Raw genomic sequence first — 12,639 nt, 5'->3', positions numbered from 1 at the left:
AGAGATTACAAGCTATTCCAAACTCTACTGCAAGAGTAGTGTCCAAATTCCAAAACTATGAAAAAAAATTTCACCGGTGCTAAGAAGCTTGCACTAGCTTCCAGTCAAAATTCATATACAGATCAAAATGTTGATATTAACTTTTGAATCCACACTATTTGAAAGAACTACTTTAAATAGGAAACACACCAGAGAGAAACCTTCGTTGAAAAGGTAGTGACTTATTTGTTATTCTGAATAAAAAAGCAATGGCATACATTTGCTTGTAATGTCTCTACCATTTTATATGGAATAATCTTACCCAGAATTTAAAATGAATTGCAAATGTTGACAAATCTAAGTTTGCCTTGCAAACACCTGTCATTACAGTCTAAATGTGAAACAAGGTATCATTGTAATTGCAATTGTATGTTTTTGTTAGATCATTTCTATCCTTGAGCACAAAAGGCATAATACAGAATGTTTCCATATGCTATATAAGCACAGTTGATTATTATAATTATTATTATTCTTATTCTTATTCTTATTATCAATATTATCATTATTAGAAATGATGTCCTACTTTAAGACACCACTACCCCCCCCCCCCTCATTTCTGCACACATACAAACCCAAAGTCATTAAATAGAAAATCAAAAAGAACATCGAAATAATGTTCTGCCAGAACCTGCCTGTCCATTCATAAAGTACACACTCTTGTGAAAAGTTTGCTGCTGCTGTGTGGAGCAACTCTGTGATTGTGGTGAAATATTGCTATGATCTCCTTCCATAATGATCCCAAGGCTTGGATTTTAGTGCAGATGTTCAGCTCAGCCACCCTAGTCATTTGCAGCTGTTTCGGGTTTCTCTTGGCTTTCTCCAGTAGACAGTTGTTATCTGCTTCTCTCCCTATGCAAAGAGGAACAATTGTTTTTCACAGACAATGTTACTTCTCCATTGCAGAGGGGAATAATGACATTTGATACAACAGTCATAACATACTTCTTAATAAATTTTCCACATTTTTTAAACTACACCGATTTCCCTAAGAAAATAATTATATGATAATGTTCCTTTCATATAAACACTTTGGTAGTGTTTTACTCAAAAGTGCTAATGCATTTTTTTTATCATAAAGTTTAAATCAATGGGATAATGTGCATAAGAAGACTGTACTAGGATTACACCTAATTGTCCATTGACACTGGATTTTCTTAGTAATTGTCTATGACAAAATAAAACCAAATACTACATGAAAAGGTGTTGCATGGATTGCTGTTTATATCTTGCTCACCTTTAGCATGGTGCACAATGTAACCCTTGAGTGCAGTAAGAAGAGGATGCTAAGCCAGACGAAATGGTGAATGAACATATTGTTGATTAGAATCAGGAGCAGAACTAAAGTAAAGAATAAAGAAAGCAGGACATCACAAGTGAAAAGCAGTGACATAGTTAATTCCATGCAAGTAATGTCTCAGACATTTGACTTCTGAGTGTACAAAGAAAAAACACATTGACATGAGTAAAACTATAAATGTATATTGAGACAGTTCATTTTCATCGTCTCTGCCAAGAATTTGTCATACAGTATGTGCCATTGACTTTGGCAAAGTTGATGGTATCTCATATCAGTACAGAGTGTATAACTGTTCTTCCTCATCTCCCTTGCCCCCCTCCCAATAAAAAAATAAAAACACAACAATAATCAAACTAACAATAAAAAACTAGTTACAACAGTCCTGAAAGATACATGACACTGAAGAAATTGCATACTGCTACCATATCAAAATCAGACTCAGGGACAGCATTGCCTTTATAACAAAATGCAACATGACTACAGGTAATTAGATGTCAAAATGTTGGATTCCATGTTACATGTTATGTCAGTGCTTCACATTCATAAAACTACAAATACAGTTGTAATTAAAGAAAGAGTAAGACAAAACAATTATTTCAGTATGTGGCAAATCATATTAGTAATATTATTATTACTAGTAGTGTGCCTGCACTGTCTATTACACACTGATCTGTCTAATTTACTCTAAATCCTTGACAGATAGCAATGTAACTTACAGTTCTTGTTCAAGCTTGAGATGATAGGAGAAATCTGCAGGAATACTGTAAAGTAGCCCATCATCGAAGGACAGCACTCATTTCATTCCAGTCTGCAAGTTGTTGGGTTGTCCACACAAATGCCTCAATATCTGTTTGTAATGGAAGATGAATGAAAGATGTCAGTCACATGAAACTCCATCACTACCAGTTCTGTAAGATCATAAAATTGATGCACAGATTTGCAAAACATCACACTGCCCCCCCCCCCCCCCCCCATCCCTTTCAGGTCTATATTCTACAGCTTACCAGAATTTGAAGTTTATGAACATCTCTCTGGTTTAATTTTACAATTTGCCCAGCTCCGAATCCCCAGCCTCCATCCTCCCAAAAAACCCTCTGTGTTTCAAAGAACCATAGATTGTAGAAAATCAAAACAAACAAAACGAAACATTGCAAACTAAAGCAAAAGTACTTGCCACGTATAGACCAATTACGTCTACATTGAGGCTCTTAGGCTCATAATATAGCATGATAGAACAATTTATGAATTCAGGTGCTGAGCATAAACGTTGCACAGCAATTCTTTTTTTTTTTTTTTTTTTTTTTGCTTGTTGTCTATCCATTATTTCAAATCAAATTTGCTGGTACAGTATTCTTGACAACATTATCAAACTCTTCATTGTTGTTGGTAACGCCTCAATTTAGACAGGGAGGTGGGAAGAGGACCTCCCTGATTTAACGTTAGACTTTTAGCAGAAGTAACTCTCAAATCATTTTTTTTTTTCATTGAGAATTCAAAGGTAATCAAAACAATTATTTCAGTATGTGGCAAATCATATTACTAGTAGTAATATTATTATTACTAGTAGTGTGCCTGCACTGTCTATTACACACTGGTCTGTCTAATTTACTCTAAATCCTTGACAGATAGCAATGTAACTTACAGTTCTTGTTCAAGCTTGAGATGATAGGAGAAAACTGCAGGAATACTGTAAAGTAGCCCATCATCGAAGGACAGCACTCATTTCATTCCAGTCTGCAAGTTGTTGGGTTGTCCACACAAATGCCTCAATATCTGTTTGTAATGGAAGATGAATGAAAGATGTCAGTCACATGAAACTCCATCACTACCAGTTCTGTAAGATCATAAAATTGATGCACAGATTTGCAAAACGTCACACTGCCCCCCCCCCCCCATCCCTTTCAGGTCTATATTTTACGTCTTACCAGAATCTGAAGTTTATGAACATCTCTTTGGTTTAATTTTACAATTTGCCCAGCTCCGAATCCCCAGCCTCCACCCCCCCCCCAAAAAAAACCTCTGTGTTTCAAAGAACCATAGATTGTAGAAAATAAAAATAAACAAAACGAAAAATCGCAAACTAAGGCAAAAGTACTTGCCACGTATAAGCCAATTACGACCACATTGAGGCTTTTAAGCTCATACTACAGTATAGCATAATAGAATAATTTATGAATTCAGGTGGTGAGCATAAACGTTGCACAGCAATTTTTTTTTTTTTTTTTTTGCTTGTTGTCTATCCAAATCAAATTTGCTGGTACGGTATTCTCGACAACATTATCAAACTCTTCATTGTTGTTGGTAACGCCTCAATTTAGACAGGGAGGTGGGAAGAGGACCTCCCTGATTTAATGCTAGACTTGTACTAGTAGCAGAAGTAACTCTAAAAAAATTTTTTTTTTCATTGAGAATTCAAAGGCAGTCAGTGAAATAACATCACTTTTAGAGTAACCTGGACAGGTAACGCCAACGGTATTCAAGAACAATATTAACACTGTAACACTGTTAGCTATCTTAGTTAGATCTTGAAGTTGTAGGCCTAGATATAGACTCCCTATTAAACAGCTATGGATCTAAATTCCTGGAAGATTCAGACATAATCAAGTAAGATAAGAGAGTTAAATCAGTCTACCTGCCACCTGGGAAGAAGTAGGTCGTAGCATTACATATTTGAGCTCGTAATACAGGTAACAATAAAACTTCACAATATATCACCAGTTAGTGCGTTTAAGATTCGATGCAAATGTGAGACGTGTTCATTTGACTTTAGGTCGAATCACTTTCCCTGCCTATTCTCCACTTACACCGAATAATAGATGTGGGACTGCACACGTAGATCACGAAGCTAGGACAGCGCCAAACGAAGTCAATGTGATCTGCAAGAATACATATTTACGCTGTTTTGATATTCTAATTCCTCATTCATAAATCTACATTCAAGACTGTGAACAATTCGAACAATTAAAGTGTCAATACAGAGCGAAATGTAACTTTACCGATTTCATCTGTCTAGTTTCCGTTGCTCTGGGCGCAGCCATCTTAGACGCGCGCGTACGAGGACGTTTGGCAGATAAATGATTTATGATGACGTCCGGCGTATACGCACCAGCAACCCGCGATCGTGCCGCTTCGTGAAAATCGTAGACCGACCAGTCGAAGTTTTCACGAAGTGACACGGTCGTTATTATTACGTAATTATTTGAGATTGAGGTTCAAAAATTTGTCAGGTTGTAGATCTCGGTATTTACTATCATAACATGCAAAAATCTTAAAATCAAAAATTTACTCGATTTTTGCCGGTCGTGCCACTTCGTGAAAACACCGACGATATATATATATATATATATATATATATATATATATATATATATATATATATATTGGGGGGAGGGGCAAGTGCCCTCTCTGCCCCCCGCTTCCGGCGCCCTTGACTGAGAGGGTTGGATATTTATTTCAATTCTTGCCAAAGGTATTGCACAAGGCTTCCCCGAACCATGCACCAAGGAATGCGCGCCTTACAAAATACCCAAAACGAAATAGAAGTGGAATCATTGTATACGTATTGGAGTGTGTGAACTGATAGTTCATTGTGTGTAGAAAATGATCCTGAAGCATTCACGGATTGAATATGACACGAAACTTGCTTTTTTAGAGAATGTTTATGTTACTCTGTTTCCTTCTTTTCCTCTCCTTTCTCTTCTTTTTCCTTCTTTTTCCTTCTTTTTCTTTCTTCTTTCTCTTCTCCACCTAATCCTCTTTCTCCTCTTCATCTTCTCTGCTTTTCATGATTCGTTCTTCTTTTTTCTCCTTTGCGTTTTCTTCTCTTCCTTTGATTTTCCTTAATTCTTCTCCTTCTCTTTCTCCTTCGTTTTCCTCTATATTCCTTACCCCTTTCCTGTATAATTCTGTACATGTTTGTGATGTCTGCGTGTTGGCAATCCTCACTGACTCATTCAGTTTTGAATTCATGTACACGGTACTCTGTACTTGTCTAATGTACCTCTTTTTTAATTAAAACCTCATTTGTAATGGTGGGAGTGTCTCAAAATCAAACTAACATCATTTGAAATCATGCAAAAGAGCAACTCTTGTGACAATAATCATATCCACATCAATATTATATAACAATGTGTGCATAATCATAAATCACCAAAATGTTAAGAGTTTGTTCGCAAAAACCGATAAGTCCATTTTTGAAGATTTTGAAGTACGGTCTCTGTCATAAAGTACAAAATAATACCTTTTAATTAAATGATATATTGGTCACTACATATAAAGGTACATTTTTGAAGTTATGGACAAAAGAAGCCAAATTTTTCTTATTATTCTCTTTATTTTTCTTGACCTTTAATCGCAAATATCTCCATTTGGCAAATATGGACTTACATCGGTTTTTGCGAACAAACTCTTCCTATGTGAATGTACATAATATACAGTCAAACCTGTCTATAGCAGCCACCCGAGGGAGATATAAAGACAGGTGGCCACTAAGACAGGTTTGACTTTTTCTCTCTCTCTCCCTCTATTCATATTATACATGTATACATGCTGGTAATGCATTTTTGGCCAATGAAGCATGAGTTTATTGGACTCAAATTTTCGGCGTCCTGAACGCCTTCTTATAGGACGCCGAAAATTTGAGTCGAATAAACTCATGCTTTACTGGCCAAAAATGCATTAATTACATGTACCAGTTTGTTTCTTTATATAATGTATAAAGAAACAAACTGGTACATATACATATATACATATATATATATATATATATATATATATATATATATATATACACACACACACATATGTATATATTATACTTATTTATTTATTGATGTGAAGACTTCCAATTAAAAAATCGTGGTATATCAATTTTCATCAACTTGGGAAATTTGCAATTGAAGCACGCTGAAAAGAGAATGAATACCAGTGTTATCAAAATATCTGTGATGGTATAATTTTCATACTCTTCATAAACATTTCTTGTTCTGTAACAAGTGCAGTATCATTTTAAAGATCATCTCTCTCTATTTTGATGAAGACCTTACTTGAGGAAAAAAACAACAACTCTGAAAATGGCATTTATCTGTTTTTGCATTCAAACTCTTCATAATACATGTTGTATATACATATACAATCATATATATTATGTGTGTACTTGTATATATAAAGAGTTTGTTTGCAAAAACCGATAAGTCCATTTTTGAAGATTTTGAAGTATGGTTTCTGTCATAAAGTACAAAATAATACCTTTTAAATTATATATTGGTCACTACATATAAAGGTACATTTTTGAAGTTATGGTCAAAAGAAGCCAAAATTTTCTTATTATTCTCTTTATTTTTCTTGACATTTAATTGCAAATATCTCCATTTGGCAAATATGGACTTATCGCTTTTTGCGAACATCTCTTCATATATATATATATATATATATATATATATATATATATATATATATATATACACACATAATTATACATATACACATACATATACATATACATATACATTATGTATATCTCAGGCTTGTTATTCAACCCCAGTCTATTCTCATACGAAACTCATAAACGCTCAGGAACAGATAAGAGTTCATGACTTAATTCTATTAGGCACCAAGATATGTTGTTTTAATAGTGAATGACATAAGCACAGGCATGGTCATAGGATTACGAAAAATGTAAGACTTACATGCAAAGTCATTCATGGTCAGATTCTTTCCATAATAAATCCATTGATTTTCTAAAACCGAATGAATGATAAAAATACCCTAAGTGATAGAATATCATTCCGAAAGAAACAGGTGATTCAAGAAATTTGCATAGTTCCATTAGAAGAACTACAGGCGTTTTCACATCAGCCCGATGTTTCGAAATAGCGCGCTATTTTGCTGACTATTTTCTGCGAAAAATATCTCGAGCTTGGATTTTTATCGGGCTGATGTGAAAACGCCTAATGACTGTGTACAATCTTATCAACTCCTACATGTAATTATGATAATTTTATACCAGTATAAGTGAGCAGAGGGCATTAGTGTGTACAATGTACTACAGACAAGGTTCTGCTACGTCAAATGACACATTGCCTGACAGGCAAAAACAAATGTGTGTGTACATGTATACTGCGCATAGTTCTAGCGCGCGGTATGCGAACTGCATACACCCAGCATTGGGATTCAAATCATCAGTTTGGGTACAGTATTCTAAAGATGCACAAAAGACAGACATTCATGATAAAAGGTCACGATCTTTAAGAGAGGCAAATCTTGCCCGAGACACCAAACCGATATTTCTGAAATCTTACTGCCATTTTTCTTGTTTATGAGTTGTATCATTTCAGTTTCAAAATTGACAGCAAACTGGCCCACATTTAACATTCTGTCATTTTGGTCAGTAAAGTCAAATTACTGCGCACACAATCTGGGTCTTGTTTCATAAAACTTGTTATCAGTGACAATTGCCACATTTCTGTGACAAATTTGCTCTTAGCCAGTCAGATGCAAGGATTTCAGTAGCTTATAACAACTGTGACAACATGTCACTGATAACAAGTTTTATGAAACGGGCCCTGGTGTCAGACTGTAGGGATTTCTGTACTCATTCTGTAATGACAAAGCAGCATCCAAGGTGGCAAGTGTTTGACCTAGAGATGATAATAATGATGATAATAATAATGATAATAATGATAATGATAATAATAATAATGACAATAATAATAATAATAATAATAATAATAATAATAATAATAATAATAATAATAATAATGATAACAATTGCATTTATATGGCATTTTATAGTGGTGTTTTTTAGCACGAGATGAGAAGCTAATGTTTAGACTCTGGGTTTGAGGGGAGGAGAAGTGTGGAGCAAGCAACTGAGAACTGAATGCAGTAGCATGATGGGCAGGTGCATCTTCACTTTCATCTCCCCCCCCCCCCCCCCCCCCAAAAAAAAAAAAAGAAAAAAAAAAGAAAAAAAAAAGAAGTTTTTGAAGTTTTGCAATCAAAGAAACTAAAAGTTCTCTCTTTTGAGTTAAACATTTACAGTAGAATCTGCAAAAGTTTAATATGAATCACTGTAAGTTTGAAAAAAAAATGTGGATAAGGGCAGGTGATGAGTTTTTATTTCAAGATAAAGCTATAAAGAAAAGCTGTGGAGAACCCCTCCATTTGTTAAATAAAATAACCATAAAATGTACACCTTTTCCCAGATAACTTGTTTTCCAGAAGCAACTTCACAACATGAGAAAAATATATACCCAAATTGCAGAGGAGAATCTTTCATTGAAGAGATAAGTGGAGAGAAAAAAAGAGAAATTTCCAGGTCAGACACATGCAAATACACCATGTCAGAAATTCAACTGCTGCTCTCTAATGATTGCTAGATTTCTGAAACCTGTGGCATAATTATTCATCAATTTCATCAATATTGTTCAATTTTTCCAAGATTCATTTAAGAGTTGTCTTTCAAAGCTTACACCTAGAGTATCTGGACAAGAGGGTGTTTTTTTTTTCAGGGTTTGGCAAATGTAATCTTGACGTCAAATAACATTAAAAAAACCAACAATTCGGTTGGCATAAGGGTAGCTTGCCATAAAAGGAAACAACCTGGTACAACAAAAACAGGAACTGACAAAAATTGACAAACATTACAAAGTAAACTCAAAAGGGTTTCTTTTAAAGATGTACAATATAACATGACAAATTGTAAATTCAAAACTCCAAATTGTATAATATGAAACACATTCCTTATCTTACTGTAAGCAATTCCCTATTGTGATTTCATGACTTGTTAATTCAGTAACAACATCTACTACATGGAAAAAAAATAATAGTGTGATACTTCATTACTATGATTGTTGTGCACAAACATACAAAGAGTCTAAAAGTGCAGACTAGCACAGATTCTGTTTTTGTTTTTGTTTTGAGATAAAAATCCATTTGGAATGCAAGTAAAACAGAATTTTGATATACAAAGTTATGTACAATATGCTAAACAGTTAGTGTTTGTGGTATTTCAAGAGATTTTAGGTCAAAGCTCATTGCTTCCCCAAAATGTTTCGAAAGTTAGCCACTTTGTGAGAGCACGGCCAATCTGGACTGCAATTTGCGATACGTCTTGTGAATTTGCATACTAATGCATATTCAAACTTCAACAGGCATCTCCATTCATTTACAAAAATGCATATTCATAGGATTCATAACAAATAACATGACTACACTCTTAACACAGAATCACCTCTTCTGAAGCACACTTAGCGTGAAATATATCAATAATACAATATATTCACTTTGATATAATTGCACAACCATACCACCAGTAATCTCAGGGCAGTATTTGTACTTACAGTGACAGAATGGAGTAGCACACATATAACACCATAAGACCCTGCAAAGTGGAGTTGTATCAATTCAGAAGCCACAGTGCACTTGGCTTGGGGAAGCTTGGGGAAGTTACGCAGGAAATTTTGTCCTAACAAGAAAATGTCTATAACAGACAGCATTGTAATAAAGCATGGACCAAATACCATGGAAACTTGGTACAAAATATAATTACACATCATGACATATGTGACCCGCTACCACAAAAGGATCCGAAAGTCAGGGGAGGACAATTTCTTGAAAAAGTCATGACATTATTCCCTTACTCTTCTACTTTAATTTTATATATAGCACAGCTCATAACAGTACTTGGTTGCAGAGATATCGATGATTTTATCAGCGCATGTCAAGTGGTTGAGGAAATCAGAGTTTCGAGAAAAACGCCTTCAAAGTTGTCCTTCCAATGCTATCATGATCAAGGGGAGGCGAGACAGTTTTCACCCCTTGACAATAGAAGACACGCCCCTAGCGACCTCCGCCATGTTCCTCCAAGCTTAGCGCCAGCAGTCTACACACGACCAATTGGTAATCAGGATGCCACGCACTGACCAATAAGATCGCTCCCTCATTGCTAGGGGCGGAGTCTAGCTGTGGCGCTAAATCCGAATCGTCGGACACATTTCTGTTACATTGAAAATCGGAAAATCATGGCCCAGAAAAACGCTGATTTCTTGCCTTTCCTTTGATCATTTAGCTTCAAAATATCGGCAGACGATGGACAAGACATTACACTACAAAATTATGCCAAAAACAGAAATCCGATTGTTTTGACCAATTTCGATAGTGTCACTTCAAACTCGATTTTCTCTCCTCGGCCGTCAGCGACTTTAGGATCCTTTTGTTGTAGCGGGTCATATATCTTAATGTCTTATATAAAAACATGCATTCTTAGTGTAGGTTCAAAATGAACAAAATTCCTTGGTTTATAAATGTTTACTGCTCGACGAAAACATCATAGTAAATGATATCACTTGATCCTTGGTCCTTTCATGCACTGATTTTCTAAGATATAATTAAACCCCCTACATTCCTCAACCCCCCCCCCCCAAAAAAAAAAAAAAAAAGAAGAAGAAGAAGAAGAAGGAGAAGAAGAAGAAGAAGAAGAAGAGGAAGAAAAAGAAGAAGGCCATCACCAGAAATACATGTCCGAAATCACTTCTTTAAAAAAGATATGTTTTCGGCTACAAAATGTCAATGTTGGCCACCAAAAAGTTAGTGTCGAGCCTTGTTAATATATATGTATACATAAAAACACCCTGTGTACTTCCAGCATTTTTTTATTTTATTTCATACTTCTTATACAGATCATATACATTCAATCATCTTATGCAAATTGGCATCTGTATAGTATTTCAGTATTCACTTTGTAGCTGGAAAGTCAGTTGCATTTCTGTACATAATAATAACACAATTAAAGGGGAAGGCTAGTAACTGATCAGTGGGAATCAGTGGAAATGCTTGGAGATGATTGTTCCAATCCTTATGGGATTCATTCAAGAGTTCATTGTATATCTATTGTTGTGTGAAAATGATTTGCTTCAGAATGGTCTCATATTCAAGTAATGTGCAGTTTAATGCTTCCAGGTTAGCGTCCCTGGTCAGTGACGGAGCATTATCTGCACATTACTTGAATATGAGACCGTTCTGAAGCAAATCATTTTCACACAACAATAGATATACAATGAACTCTCGAATGAATCCCATAAGGATTGGAACAATCATCTCCCAGCATTTCCACTGATTCCCACTGATCAGTTACTAGCCTTCCCCTTTAAGCAAATATACTTCCCTTCCTCATTAAAACTATACTTCTTAATACTAACAATACACCACACATACACAGACACAGAGTCACACATTCTATGGCCCGACTCATTACTCATAAGGTAATTGAACACAAATTAAATATATTGGTCACTTCTACAAAAGAATGACATCCAGTGTGGTTATTACTGCTATGCAGTATAACTGCAAAATATGTATGGTTAGTGATAACTTCTCACAGTAAAAAGATATATCTTATTGTTTAGGGTAAGATATGGTATATCATGAAAAAAAATATGCTTCAACCAACCATGATATCTAACTGGCTAGGTTTTGTCTGCTATTGTGGACTGGATAGATATTGGCAGCTACCGTAAAGCAAGATATTTTTGCGGCATGAAATTTTTCGCGAATTGGAGCTAATGGCATTTTTTGCGGCATGAAATTTTTGAGAATTGCCACTGGCATGCAATGCCTATGGTGTACAGTATGTCGCAAAAAAAAAAAATTACAATCAGATTTTTGCATTGATAACAACCAATATGATTAAACTGTCTAAATGCTACTTCAGGGTCTTAAAATATAACATCTTAGCTCTATTTTGCAGAAAACCCCATTCAATTTGGTTAAGCGGTCACAGAGAAATGTGGATTGTTGTAAAGTATGTCATGAGTCTGATTCTTCCAAGTTTAGCACTTGGATGCTTTTGTGTGTGAATACAATTGACAGAACTTGGAGGGAAGAGATTCCTGACATGCTCAACAGAATTCCTCATTTCTCTTTGATCACTGAAGCAAATTGAATGGGGTTTTCTGTAAGATGTGGGCAATGAGTTATAGTTTCGTACCCTGAAATTGTATTTGGATTGATTCATCATTTTTTAAAGTTATCATTGCGGAGGGTCCCGTTGTAATTTTTTTTTTTGGACATACTTTTGTGTCCATTTCTGGTTTTACAGTATCTATTCTCCAGTGATCCCAAAGTCATTTGGCTTGAGTACATGTAAGTCCATAGTAGTGGACGAGGGTCAGCCAGTCACATGGAAAGTTTGATTGATGCCTTTAATTTTGTTGCCTTATATGGCTACAATTTCAGAGTATGCATACATTCAGTAAGGTTCATATAAAATGTGATAAGACAATGAAATTGCACATTCATGGAAA

At 35.2% G+C, this 12,639-nt stretch overlaps 1 long non-coding RNA gene across 1 annotated transcript; it reads right to left on the bottom strand.

Moving 5' to 3' along the window:
- Window positions 1–834: 834 nt before the first annotated feature.
- On the bottom strand, window positions 835–2,183 carry LOC139714991 (uncharacterized). Its single transcript, XR_011709777.1, has 3 exons — window positions 2,053–2,183; window positions 1,274–1,377; window positions 835–888 (listed from the first exon to the last, which is right to left on the bottom strand). It is a non-coding gene; the product is annotated as an uncharacterized lncRNA (long non-coding RNA).
- Between the last annotated feature and the right edge of the window lie 10,456 nt (window positions 2,184–12,639).

Source organism: Diadema antillarum, unplaced genomic scaffold (assembly GCF_040938485.1).
Source record: "Diadema antillarum isolate AM-2024a unplaced genomic scaffold, OU_Dant_1.0 seq00002606_RagTag, whole genome shotgun sequence".
Taxonomy (NCBI): domain Eukaryota; kingdom Metazoa; phylum Echinodermata; class Echinoidea; order Diadematoida; family Diadematidae; genus Diadema; species Diadema antillarum.
This window is presented reverse-complemented; position numbering and strand designations above follow the sequence as displayed.